Genomic DNA, 14,348 nt, shown 5'->3' with positions numbered 1-14,348 from the left:
TGTTGATTAGGACATCTTAGCTCTTCCCATATTTTGGCTATTGTGGAGATTGCTGCTATAAACATACATGTGCCCCTTAGTTTAATTTTGAGTTTAATTTGAGCCCTTGTGAGTGGTGTGAGGTGGGATCACATTGTGGTTTTGGTTTGGATTTCCCTGGTGCCCAGTGATGCGGAATGTTCTTTTTTATGCGCCTGTTGGCCATTTGTGGTGTTTTCTTGGGGGAAATGTCTGTTCGTGTCTTCTGCTCATTTCTTGACTGGATTATTTGGGTTTTTTGGGTGTTGATTTTGATAAGTTCTTTATAGATCTTGGATGCTAGCCCTTTATCTGATACGACATTTACGAATATCTAAAACTAAAAAAAGTTTTAGTTTTGTTGACTGTTTCCTTTTCTGTACAAAGTTTGTTGGGTTTTTGTTCTTTTTTAAATCTTTATCAAGTCCCAATTGTTCACTTTTGCCTTTGTTCTTCTTGCCTCTGGAGAGGCAATCAATTGCATCCATTTCTTTGCTATGGCTGAGGTCACAGAGGCTGCTGCCTGCATTCTCTGCAATTTTTGATGGATTCCTGTCTCACATTTAGGTCTTTCATCCACTTTGAACTTATTTTTGTGTTTGGTGTAAGAAAGTGGTACAGTTTTATTCTCTTGCATGTGTCTGTCCAACTTTCCCAACACCACTGGTTGAAGAGACTGGCTTTTTTTCCATTGTATATTCTTTCCTGCCTTGTGAAAGTTTAGTTGACCACAGAGTTGAGGGTCCATTTCTGACTTCTATATTCTGTTCCAAGGATCTGTGTGTCTTTGTGCTAGTAGGACACTGTCTTGATGATGATATCTTTGTCATACAGCTTGAAGTCAGGAATTGTGATGCCTCCAGTTTTGGGATTCTTTTTCAACATTCCTTCAGCTATTCTGGGTCTTTTCTGTTTCCACGCAAATTTGGGGATGGTTTATTCCAACTCTATGAAAAAATGCTGATGGTATTTTGATACGGATTGCATTGAATGTGTAGATTGCTCTGTGTAGTATAGATATTATAGCAATATTTGTTCTTCCAACCCATGAGCATGGGAATTTCCATTTCTTTGTGTCCTCCTCAATTCCTTTCTTAAGTGTTCTACAGTTTTCAGAGTACAGATCCTTTACCAAAGTGGTTAGGTTTCTTCCTAGGTATCTTATGGTTTTTGGTAGAATTGTAAATGGGATCAATTCCTTCATTTCTCTTTCTTCTGTCTCATTGTTAGTGCACAGAAATGCACTGATTCCTGTGCATTGATTCTGTATCCTGCCAGTTTGCCGAATTGCTGTATGAATTCTAGCAATATTTTGCTGGAGTCCTTTAGGATTTTTCCATGGAGAATCATGTGATCTGCAAAAAGGGAGAGTTTGATTTCTTCTCTGTTGATTTGGATGCCTTTTATTTCTTTGTGGGTTTTTTAAGTTTTTATTTATTTCTTTATTTTTTAAAATTTTTATTGCCAAGGCTAAGACTTCTAGCATTATGTTGCACAACAGTGGTGAGAGTGGACATCCCTGTCGTGTTCTTGAACTTAGGGTAAAAGATCTCAGTTTTTCCCTGTTTTGGATGATATTTGCTGTGAGTTTTTTTTAATATGGCTTTTATGCAAATGAGATATGTTCCCTCTAGCCTTACACAGTGGACAGTTTTTATCAAGAAAGGATGCTCTATTTTGTAAAGCACTTTTTCTGCATCTATTGAGAGGATCATATGGCACTTGTCCTTTCTTTTACGCATGTGGCATATCACACTGGTTGATTTGTGTATGTTGAGCCACCTTGCATCCCAGGAATAATGCCCACCTGTTCGTGGTGAATAATCCAGGTAAATGGGCTGTTGGATCCTATTGGCTAGTATCTTGATAAGAATTTTTGCATCTATGTTCATCAGGGGGAGTTCTTCTTTCTAGTTATTTTTCTCAGTGCAGAGTGGCTGTATGAGCGGGCGGTGTCAAGACTATCAACCATGACCTGACTAAATTTCACCCAGATGATTCTGCCGAGGGTCAGAGACCAGAAATTGAAAACAGATCAGACAAAATAAAATGAAAGGACAACTAAAGTGAAAAACAAGTTTAAAAAAAAAGTAGTAAAAAATAAAAGGCCATGAACCTAAAAAAGAAGGGAAAAAAGGAGGGAAAAAGAAGAATAGAAAAAGAAAAAGAGAATAAGAAAAAAAGGTGGGGAGGGCGGGACTGGGAGATGGTGGTGGTGAAGAAGTTGTAGTGGAGGGAGAATGTAGGGGTCCGGAGGGTGATTCTCTTGTTTCTGATATATTAAGTTCTGTATTATTAGAAGATGCTCAGTCCCAAATTTATATAAACCAGAAATACTTGTAGAGGGCCCCAACATTGACCACCAAAGCATAGATGAGATAAAGGGGGGGGGGGGCAGAATGGGAATGAGGAATCTCACAGAATGAAACAGCATGGTATAATACTTGGTTCTGGGTGCATACTGGGTCATGTTTTAGAAGGTATTAACTTCTGCCATTGTAGAGCAAAATGAGGCAGCGAAAACAAAAACACAAAACAAAGAAAACATATCTTGCATATCTCCCAAAATTAAACTATGTTGAAGGTAATCTAGAAGTGGAAAATACATCAAGGTCTGTAACTGTAGAAATATGAAAGTCAGAAAGGAAGAATCTTAAAAATGAAGAGGTGGTAAAATATTGTAGTTAAGGTGGGAAAAGAGAAAAAATTGGAAACTTACGGTCTGATCTAATGCTTTCCTGGAAAAGGGAGGAAAAAAATTAAAAAGGAGGGGTATACTCTGGTTCTATAAACTGTAAATCCCTCAACTTCCCCTGGAGCTTTCCAGTGTTGGTCCGCCAAGAACTTGCTCTTCCCCTGTCCTTCCAGCTGGTCTTTTGGGAGAGGGGCCTGTTGTGCTGATTCTCAGATGTGTGCACCCAGGTAGCTACCCCGCCCCATGCCAGGTGCAGGGCTCAGTGGGAGCTGTTTATTCTCTGAGGCCGCTGTTCCCTGGCGACCCCACTCCGCCCCAGGCACAGGGTGACACAAGGAGGAACAACAATACTGGCGGCAGCCAGTTCTCCAGCTCTGGAGTCAGCTCCCACAGTAACTACTACAATTTCCCAGTCCACACTGGCCTCATTTTCCGGGGGCGGGTGGTGCTGATCTGCACAGCTAGGGGCGCCCGGGGGCGGGGGGCAGGAGAATCCTCACTGACCTGTGCCCTCGTTGCCTCCACCTGTCCCAGGGAGGGGCGAACACCGGATCCTAGGTTGAGTTCCCCGGTGCCCTGCTGTCTGGGGCCTGTGCTGCTGGAATCATATTCTCAGGGCGCGGCTCCCGAAAGCAGCAGGGCACAGTCCCCTCCGTCGGGAGCCTCTGCCTGAGCTTCTCCCGAGGCCCGCCGGCCCGTACTCCATCCAACCCTTTACCGAGCTCAGCCCACAGTCTATAGAACGCTCTCCCGCAGGGTGCACTTCCTCTGTTAGGGACTCTGGGAGACTGGAGGCTCCACTGCCCCTCCTGCAATTCTGCCCAAGTTCCCTACTAATCGCCTTTCCATCTGGGACAAACCTGGTGCGGATTTTTAAAGTTCCTGCTTCTCAGGGACTGGGCTTCCCTGTCCCGGGAGGCTTTTGCTACCCGGACTTAGCCAGGCTCCACGTGGGGGGCTCCCCCCCCCCCCGGTTGATTCTTTTTTTTAATTTTTTTCCGCCTTCCTACCTCGTTAGAAGCAAAAACTCTTCTCTCTGGAGCGTTCCAGCTGTTTTCTCTTTAAATCTCAGAGTGAGACCTAGATAACCTTCAAATCATCCTGAAAACCTATAAATTCCACCTGAGAGGAATTCGGAGGCTCCGCGTGGAGAGGGCTGTATCGCCAGGGAGGGGGATTCCAACAGTGTAGGCCCCAGAGCCCAGGCTGCCGGAGGACACAGCCCAGGATCCGGCGCTCCCCGCGGGACAGGCAGAGGCCGGGAGGGCACAGGACAGCAAGGACACTCCTGCCGCCACTACCCTGAGCAGTGCAGATCAGCGGCCCCGCCCCCGGAGAATCCAGAACCCTGCGGACTGGGAGCTGCGGTAGCAGTAACTACCGGGCTGGACTCCAGGGCTGGAGAGCTGGCCGCTGCCACTGTTCCTCCTGGGGCCTCACAGGATAAACAACCTCCACTGAGCCTCACGGTGGCCTCACAGGATGAACAGGTTAAACAACTCCCAATGAGCCGTGTACCAGGCAGGGGGCTGAGAAGCTCCCCCAGGTACTCACACCTGAGAATCAGCACAGCAGGCCCCTCCCCCAGAAGACCAGCTAGAGGGAAGAGGGAAAAGCAAGTTATTGACCAAGCAGCACCGGAAAGTCCCGGGGAAGTCGAGGTATTTACAGTATATAGAATCAGAGGATACTCCCCCTTGTTCTTTGTCTTCTGTTCCCCCCACCCCATTTTTTTTATTTTTTCTTCTTCTTCTTCTTCCGTTTTTATTTTTCTTTTTTCTGTTCTCTCTTTTTCTCCTTTTTCCAGTACAACTTGCTTTTGGTCACTCTGGACTGAGCAAAATGACTAGAAGGAAAAACTCCCCTCAGAAGAAAGAACCAGAAACAGTCCTCTCCCACAGAGTTACAAAATCTGGATTACAATTCAATGTCAGAAAACCAATTCAGAAGCACAATTATAAAGATACTGTTGGCTCGAGAAAAAAGCATAAAGGAGTCAAGAGACTTCATGACTGCAGAATTTAGATCTCATCAGTCAGAAGTTAAAAATCAATTAAGTGAGATGCAATCCAAACTGGAGGTCCTAACCATGAGGGTTAACGAGGTAGAAGAATGAGTGAGTGACATAGAAGACAAGTTGATGGCAAGGCGAGAAACTGAGGGAAAAAGAGACAATTAAAAGATCATGAGGATGGGTTAAGGGAAATAAATGACAGCCTCAGAAGGGAAAATCTACATGTAATTGGGGCTCCCGAGGGTGCCGAAAGGGACAGAGGTCCAGAATACGTATTTGAACAAATCATAGCTGAGAACTTTCCTACCTGGGAAGGGACACAAGCATTCAGATCCAGGAAATAGAGAGATACCCCCCTAAAATCAATAAAAACTGCTCAACACCTTGACATTTAATAGTGAAACTTGCAAATTCCAAAGACAAAGAGAAGACACTTAAAGCAGCAAGAGACAAAAAAATCTCTAAATTTTATGGGGAGAAATATTAGATTAACAGCAGACCTCTCCACAGAGACCTGGCAGGCCAGAAAGTGCTGGCAGGATATATTCAGGGTCCTAAATGAGAAGACCATGCAGCCAAGAATACTTTATCCAGCAAGGCTCTCATTCAGAATAGAAGGAGAGATAACGAGCTTCCAAGATAGGCAGAAACTGAAAGAGTATGTGACCACCAAGCCAGCTCCGCAAGAAATCCTAAGGGGGATTCTGTAATAGAAAGAAGAAGTCCAAGGGAACAACCCACAAAACCAGGGACTGAATAGGTATCATGATGACACTAAATCCATATCTTTCAATAGTAACGCTGAACGTGAATGAGCTTAATGACCCCACCAAAAGGGGCAGGGTTTCAGACTGGATAAAAAAGCAAGACCCATCTATTTGCTGTCTACAAGGGACTCATTTTAGGCAGAAGGACACCTACAGCCTGAAAATAAAAGGTTGGGGAACAATGTACCATTCAAATGGTCCTCAAAAGAAAGCAGTGGTAGCCATCCTTATACCAGATAAACTAAAGTTTATCCCGAAGTCTGTAGTGAGAGATGAAGAGGGGCACTATATCATACTTAAAGGATCTATCCAACAAGAGGATGTAACATCATCAATATTTATGCCCCGAATGTGGGAGCTGCCAAGTATAACAATCAATTAATAAGCAAAGTTAAGACATACTTAGATAATAATACACTTACACTTGGTGACTTCAATCTAGCGCATTCTACAATCGACAGATTTCCGAAGCACAACAATATACAGAGACAAGAACTTTAAAGTTTTCTTTCCTTATTTATTTATTTATTTATTTATTTATTTATTTATTTATTTATTCTTTCATTCATTCATTCATTCAGAGAGAGAGAGACAGGCAGAGGGAGAAGCAGGCTCCATGCAGGGAGCCCGATGTGGGACTCGATTCCGGCCCTCCAGGATCACGCCCTGGGCTGCAGGCGACGCTAAACCGCTGCGCCACCAGGGCTGCCCGAGACAAGAGCCTTAAATGATACACTGGACCAGATGGATTTCAGAGATATTTACAGAACTTTATATCCAAACGCAGCTGAATACTCATTCTTCTCAAGTGCACATGGAACTTTCTCCAGAATAGACCACATACTGGGTCACAAATCAGGTCTGAACCGATACCAAAAGATTGGGATCGTCCCCTGCATATTTTCAGACCATAATGCTTTGAAATTAGAAATAAATCACAAGAAGAATTTTGGAAGGATTCCAAGGATGTGGAGGTGAAGGACCCTCCTGCTAAAAGATGAAAGGGTCAACCAGGAAATTAAAGAAGAATTAAAAAGATTCATGGAACCTAATGAGAATGAAGATACAACCGTTCAAATTCTTTGGGATACAGCAAACGCAGTCCTGAGAATTAAAAAGATTCATGGAACCTAATGAGAATGAAGATACAACCGTTCAAATTCTTTGAGATACAGCAAACGCAGTCCTGAGGGGTAATACATCGCAATACAAGCATCCATTCAAAAACTGGAAAGAACTCAAATACAAAAGCTAACCTTGCACCTAAAGGAGATGGAGGAAAAAAAACAGCAAATAGATTCTACACCCAGCAGAAGAAGAGACTTAATAAAGATTCAAGCAGAACTCCATGAAATAGAGACCAGAAGAACTGTGGGACAGATCAACAAAGCCAGGATTCGGTTCTTTGAAATAAAGAATAAGATAGATAAACCATTAGCTAGCCTTATTAAACAAGAGAGAGAAGACTCAAATTAATAAAATTATGAATGAGAAAGGAGAGATCACTACCAACACCAAGGAAATACAAACGGTTTTTAAACCATATTATGAACAGCTATATGCCAATAAATGAGGAAACCTGGAAGAAATGGACACATTTCTGGAAAGCCACAAACTACCAAAACTGAAACAGGAAGAAATAGAAAACCTGAACAGGCCAATAACCAGGGAGGAAATTGAGGCAGTCATCAAAAACCTCCCAAGACACAAAAGTCCAGGGCCAGATGGCCTCCCAGGGGAATTCTATCAAACGTGTAAAGAAGAAACCATAAGTATTCTACTAAAGCTGTTCGGAAAGATAGAAAGAGATGGAATACTTCCAACTCATTCTATGAGGCCAGCATCACCTTCATTCCAAAACCAGACAAAGACCCCACCAAAAAGGAGAATTATAGATGAATATCCCAGATGAACATGGATGCAAAAATTGTCAACAAGACACTAGCTAATAGGATCCAACATTACATTAAGAAGATGACTCACCATGACCACAGGGGATTTATCCCTGGGATGCAAGGTTGGTTCAACACTCGTAAAGCAATCAATGCGATAAATCGTATCAACAAGAGTAAAAACAAAACCATGTAATCCTCTCAATAGATGCAGAGAAAGCATTTGACAAAATACAGCATCCATTCCTGATCAAAACTCTTCAGAGTGTAGGGATAGAGGAAACATTCCGCAGCATCTTAAAAGCCATCTATGAAAAGCCCACAGCAAATATCATTCTCAATGGGGAAACACTGAGAGCCTTTTCCCTAAGATCAGGAAGAAGACAGGGATGTCCACTCTCACCACTGCTATTCAGCATAGTCCTAGAAGTCCTAGCCTGAGCAATCAGACAACAAAAAGAAATAACTGGCAAAGAAGAAGTCAAACTCTCCCTCTTTGCAGATGACATGATACTCTACCTAGAAAACCCGAAAGCCTCCACCCCAAGATTGCTAGAACTCATACAGCAATTCAGCAGTGTGGCAGGATACAAAATCAATGCCCAGAAGTCAGTGACCTTTCTATACACTAACAATGAGACTGAAGAAAGAGAAATTAAGGAGTCAATCCCATTGAAAACTGCACCCAAAAGCATAAGATACCTAGGAAGAAACCGAACCAAAGAGGGAAAGGATCTATATATACCCTAATAACTACAGAACGCTTCTGAAATAAATTGAGGAAGACACAAAGAAGATAGAAAAATATTCCATGCACATGGAGTGGAAGAATTAATATTGTGAAAATGTCAATGCTACGCAGGGCAATTTACGTGTTCAATGCAATCCCTATCAAAATACCATGGACTTTCTTCAGAGAGTTGGAAGAAACCATCTTCAGATTTGTGTGGAATCTGAAAAGACTCCGAATAGCCAGGGGGATATTAAAAAAGATATCGATAGCTGGGGTCATCACAATGCCAGATTTCAGGTCGTACTACAAAGCTGTGGTCATCAGGACAGTGTGGTACTGGCACAAAAACAGACACATAGATCAATGGAACAGAACAGAGAATCCAGAAGTGGACCCTCAACTTTATGATCAACTAATATTCAACAAAGGAGGAAAGACTATCTACTGGAAAAAAGACAGTCCCTTCAATAAATGGTGCTAGGAAAACTGGACAGCCACACACGGAAGATAGAAACTGGACCCTTCTCTTACACCATACACAAAGACAAACTCAAAATGGATGAAAGATCCAAATGTGAGACAAGAGTCCATCAAAATCGTAGAGGAGAACACAGGCAACACCCTTTTTGAACTCGGCCACAGTAACTTCTTGCAAGATACATCCATGAAGGCAAGAGAAACAAATGCAAAAATGAACTATTGGGACTTCTTCAAGATAAGAAGGTTTTACACAGGCAAAGAAACAGTCCACAAAATTAAAAGACAACCTACAGAATGGAGAAGATATTTGCAGATGACATATGAGATAAAGGGCTAGTATCCAAGATCTGTAAAGAACTTATTAAACTCAATATCAAAGAAACAAACGATCCAGTCTTGAAATGGGCAAAAGACATGAACGGAAATCTCACAGAGGAAGACATAGACATGGCCAGCAAGCACATGAGAAAATGCTCCACACCACTGGGCTTCAGTGAAATACCAATCCAACCCACAATAAGATACCACCTCACACCAGTGAGAATGGGGAAAATTAACAAGGCAGGAAACAACAAATGTTGCCGACGATGTCGGCAAGGGGGAACCCTCTTGCACTGTTGGTGGCAGTGTGACCTGGTGTAGCCACTCTGGAAACTGTGGAGGTTCCTCAAAGAGTTAAAAATAGAACTATCCTATGACCCAGCAATTGCACTGCTGGAGATTTACCCCAAAGATACAGATGAAGTGAAAAACCTGCACCCCGATGTTTATAGCAGCAATACCCACAATAGCCAAACTGTGGAAGGAGCCTCGGTGTCCACTGAAAGATGAATGGATAAAGAAGATGTGATCTGTGTATACACTGGAATATTACTCAGCCATTAGAAACGAGAAATTCCCACTATTTGCTTCGACGTGGAGGGACTTGGAGCGTATTGTGCTGAGTGAAATAAGTCAATCTGGAAAGGAGAAACATTATATGGTCTCATTCATTTGGGGAATATAAAAAATACTGAAAGGGGAAAGGAGAGAAAATGAGTGAAAATATCAGTGATGGTGACAAAACATGAGCGACACCTAACTCTGGGAAATGAACAAGGTATAGTGGAAGGGTAGTGGGTGGGGGGTTGGGGTGACTGGGTGACGGGCACTGAAGGGGCACCTGATGGGATGGGCACTGGGTGTTATGGTATATGTTGGCAAATTGAACTCCAATGAAAAATAAATAAAAATAATTAAAATAAATAAGTAAATCTCAGAGAGAATTCCTAGGTTTTCAGGATGATTTGAAAGTTATCTAGGTAAGTTGGTGGGGACAGGTGACTTGGGGACCCTACTCCTCCGCCATCTTGCCCTGCCCCTCGTCTGATGTTTTGGACCTTTCTTTGCTCCATAGATTTGCTAGATGCAAGCCTACGTTGGTTTTCTGTGAGAGAGGTCTGCTGGACTTGTTCAGGAGGTGACTTGTCCTTCTAAAGATGCCAGGTCAAGGTGTGGGGTTTAGCATAGTGGTTTCCAGCCTTCCTTGGAGGTGCTGTGTTTGCCTCCGAAGCCAAACTGCGCTGGTGGGCAGGACGAGGGAGTGGTGGTGAAGTACGTAGTCGATGGCATCACCCTGCCCTCTTGTCCCTGGGGATGGAATTTCCAGCCACTGCTGTTCAGGAAGCCCTCTTGGGAAAGCAAACAATCTCCTGTGTCCCTAGCTTTTGTCAGTTCACTACCTTTAACCTGCCTGTGCCTAGCCTGTCAGCACATCCAGAGCCACAGATCTGTATTTTATCTCTGGCCAGTGGCTGGGATTCCAAACTCCAAGTTTTATAGGGCCTGGTAAGGTGCAGACCCATTCCTCTATCCCAGATAAGAGGCTTGGGGCATGGCCAGCACCATCCCATCCCTGAAAAGCAGTAGCACAGTGGGGGTGCACAGTGGGGGTGCAGGCTAGAGTTTATTGTAGCACTCAGCAAAAAACTGCAGCCTGGTTATCGGGTGTCTGTACTTGACTCAGTCTCTTACTCCCTTATGTCCCAGAAAAGCCATCGCAGAGGCTTGAACCTATTGTGGCAGACAGCGAAAAGCAACAGCCAGGTTTTCTGCAATCTGCTCCATTCTCTGCTTTCAGCTAGTTTCTACCACAGAAAAGCAGCTGCTATGTGCACACTGAGGTTTACACACACACAGACACACACACACACAGCTATCTACCTATCTATCTATCTATCTATCTGTCTGTCTGTCTATCTATCTATATCTATCTATCATCTATCATCTACCTATCATCTCTAAACAGACCATAGGTGGTGACATCTCTAGACCCCTATTCAGCAGGAAGAAGTTATAGAAGATGATATTCCACTCCCAGCCAACTTGAAGATTTAACGGTCAAAATAATTCAGAGGGGAAATGATGTGGGGGACAGAGGCAAAAGAAAAATTAAATGGCCTTACCATTCACAGTCCATTGACAAGTCTTTGAAACAAGCAGAGTGACACTCTTGTAGGAACCAGCTGCCTGAATGTTAATACTTTGTGAAGGACAAAAGGCAATCTTAGCCCAACGCTCAGGATCCTGTAGGTGTATTTTAACATTATAAATTCCTTTAGAAATTTCCGGTATCTCCTCTCCCCAAGACACATATTGGCAATCATTCCCCTAAGCATAGGACCCACCGATATACATCTGAAGGGTCTCAAAACTACGGGCTTATTAGACAGTAATAAGTGACCTTTCCCCAACGATAGCTAGCCCCCTCAAGGTCCTGGAAACCTGTTTCCAAAATTCCTCAGAGATTTATGGTATTCCTAACTTCTCCCAACTCCCAACTATATAATAACCACCCCTTAATATCCTATTGTAGCTCTCCCACAGGGCCTGTCCTGTGGGACAGCTTCAATAAAACCACCTTTTTGCACCAAAGACATCTCAAGAATTCCTTCTTGGCCACTGGATTTCAACCCTAACGTCTCTCCTACATCACTCTAGTCCAAAAGAAGGATGAAAAATGGATGTTAGGTGGTCATACAAATGAGACACAGCCGTGTCTACCATCATTTTAAATTTGGAAGGTTGGCTCAGTTGGCAGTGGTTTTAACAGTGCATCCATGCATCCAGGCAAAATCCAGGTTTCAGTGGCCTATCCACCAACGGGGGAAGGAACTTGTGACTCAAGTTAGAGTCACAGAACCACTGCGTCCCATTAGGAGTCAGTCATCTAATTCTAGGCCTCCTTGAATTGCCCTTAAGATATCAAGGGCTAGTCAGTCTTGTAGGGCCATCTTTTGAATTTGTATAGGGATCAAAGGAGTCCAAATCCAGGGGCAATTTCTCTTAGCAAAGTTTTTGTCACTCCAGTGGCCTTTTTATCCAAATGAATGGAGTACTCCCTGTATTATCTTTCCCTGGTTATTATTTGGGTATAAAAAATTTCCCCTCATTATAAAGCATTTCTGAATATGCTTGTTCCTGGGCTATGTGAATTTTTTGGTCTGAATAGACTGCCCTCATGGACCTTATTGGAGGTAAGATTGGTAAAAGACAGAATATTTGCCTATTTGTGCTGCCTGCTTGGGCCATGTGGTCTACTGAATTGTTTTTTTTACATTCTAGGGTCATATCCTTTCTGCTGTCCTTTGAGGTGGTTTACAGCTACCTCCTCAGGTAAGTGTACAGGGTCGAGAACAGTTGTATTTTCAGGCTTAATATTTGATTAGGGAATTCTGGCTTGATAATGATCCCCTTTCTTCTAAATTGCTCCATGGATGAGGAAGGCATATTTGGAGTCAGTACAAATATTTTTTAAGGCTTTGTCTTAAAAATTGCAAAGCACAAGTGAGCACTACTAACTAACTCTGCTTTCCTGGCTCCTATTTGCTCTGGCCTCAATAGTCTGAGTTAGACCAACTATAGCTTACCCATCTTTTCTTATTCCCTTTTCCATGAAACTGCTGCCATTGGTAAACTGGTTGTCATCTGCATTTTCGATAGGGGAATCTTTTAAATCTGGTCGACTAGAATAAACAAGATCAATAACCTGTGAACAGTTATGCTCTATAGAAGTACAAAGGTCAGGTCCAGACATAAAGGTAGCTGGGTTTAAAGTTTGACAGTATCTCAGGCATATCTATGAGCACAGCCTAGTATTTCATAAGTCGGCCTCTCATCATCCATTGGTGGCCTCTGGTATCTAAGACATTCTGGACCTGAGGTGAAGTCATTAGAGTCATGGACTGTCTCATAGTGAGCTTTGAGGATCCTTCCACCAGGAGGGATGTTGTATGCTTGGCTAAAGCCTCCACTCAGCACTTTTGTATCAACAGAAGTGGCTGAGGGATAAAACCATCATGGAATCTTCTTTGTTTGAGGTCTATCCTTAACAATATCTTAGTTACAAGGAATCACTGGCAAGTGGGAGAAAACTTGTCTCAAGAAATAAGGGCATCCCCAAGTGCATCATCCAATCCAATCATAAAGAAGGAGAGGTCATCCATTATCTCCAGAAGTCCATAGTTAACCCTAGGGAGTGGGGTATGCAGTGGCTTTTGAGGAGTGATTTTTGTCATCGTAGCCACACAGATTTAGTCAAGGTGCTAGTTGAATCATACGATTGTTGGGGAGTCAATCACATTTTCAGCTCTTCAAATAATCATATGCCCATGGGGCGGTGTTATTATCCCCACAGAGTAACAAACAAGAGGACTGTGTATACGTGAGCTATCGTGGCAATTTCTCTGAAGTTTGCCTCAAGTTGTCTAGTGTAGGCAAACAACAAACTTTTAAAGACAATCTTAACTAGGATTTAACATCTGCAAAGATGTGTTATTGAAACTTAATTTTTCTGTCTAAAATCATCCTTATTTTCAGAGATAGCCAACTCGAGACTAATTTGTTTGCAAAACAAATAGAATTTTAACAAAGCTGACCTAATCATTTACATAAGTTCAACAACTGCCCATATCGATCTTTTAGAGTCTGTTTTGCTGGAACTTTTACAAGGAATCTAGATTGAACTTTTAGTAGCCCCTGTAGGCCAGAAGCCAAGATAAGTGCTTGCTGTCAGACATGCCTGCAATACCTGTAGACTTGGGCGGCTTTGTGTTCACAAGGCTCCCAAAGTATCCTGAGGTTCCTGCTGCACCTGCCAGAAAGTGACATTCTTTACTCACCTGGTGAGGCTGCTGGGAACTCTGCACACAAGGTATCAGGCCAACAGTTCCAAGGGGGCTTTATGGCTCCAGGTTTCATAAAGTCATAAACTGTGTAGTCATATATGAGTTTATGTCTGTCTCTCTGAAATATGACATTCCAGGCAAAGTCTTGTAGAATAACCAATGTTTCCAGTGGTGTCCTGTTACAAAGAGAACAGATTCCTGGAGAGCTTATGCAAATGACTATGATTGCCATGGAAGAAAGAAAAATTATTGAGACCTTTCGGATCTCAGGGGGTTCAGGTAGAGAGAAAAGTTAAATGCTTCCATTTGTTCACAAATGAATTATCAGGTTTCTGTACATCACAGATAGCTTAAGAGAAGTTTTCCTTAATCTGGAAGTGTAAACAGACAGCCAGCAATGTTTCAAGCAAGAGCTACAAAACTGTAATCTTCTTCCTAGTTCATTTAGTCCCATATTACTAATTCTTGTTCAGTTTGAATGCAGCTTATTAATTAGTTCTGGAAAATTCTTACCCATTTCAGGTTTGGTCTTAAAGATATCAAATACCTATATTTGTCCCAAAGTCCTTTTATGAATCCCCTTG

The 14,348-nt window shown here is 42.7% G+C and overlaps 1 long non-coding RNA gene across 1 annotated transcript; it reads right to left on the bottom strand.

The window, feature by feature from the left end:
• Positions 1–216: 216 nt before the first annotated feature.
• Positions 217–14,004, bottom strand: LOC144309576 (uncharacterized). Its single transcript, XR_013375536.1, has 3 exons — positions 13,759–14,004; positions 11,044–11,164; positions 217–1,373 (listed from the first exon to the last, which is right to left on the bottom strand). It is a non-coding gene; the product is annotated as an uncharacterized LOC144309576 (long non-coding RNA).
• Between the last annotated feature and the right edge of the window lie 344 nt (positions 14,005–14,348).

This window comes from Canis aureus, unplaced genomic scaffold, assembly GCF_053574225.1.
Source record: "Canis aureus isolate CA01 unplaced genomic scaffold, VMU_Caureus_v.1.0 ptg000087l_RagTag, whole genome shotgun sequence".
NCBI lineage: Eukaryota > Metazoa > Chordata > Mammalia > Carnivora > Canidae > Canis > Canis aureus.
Note: the sequence above shows the minus strand (reverse complement) of the source record. Positions and strands in the feature narration are given on the sequence as shown.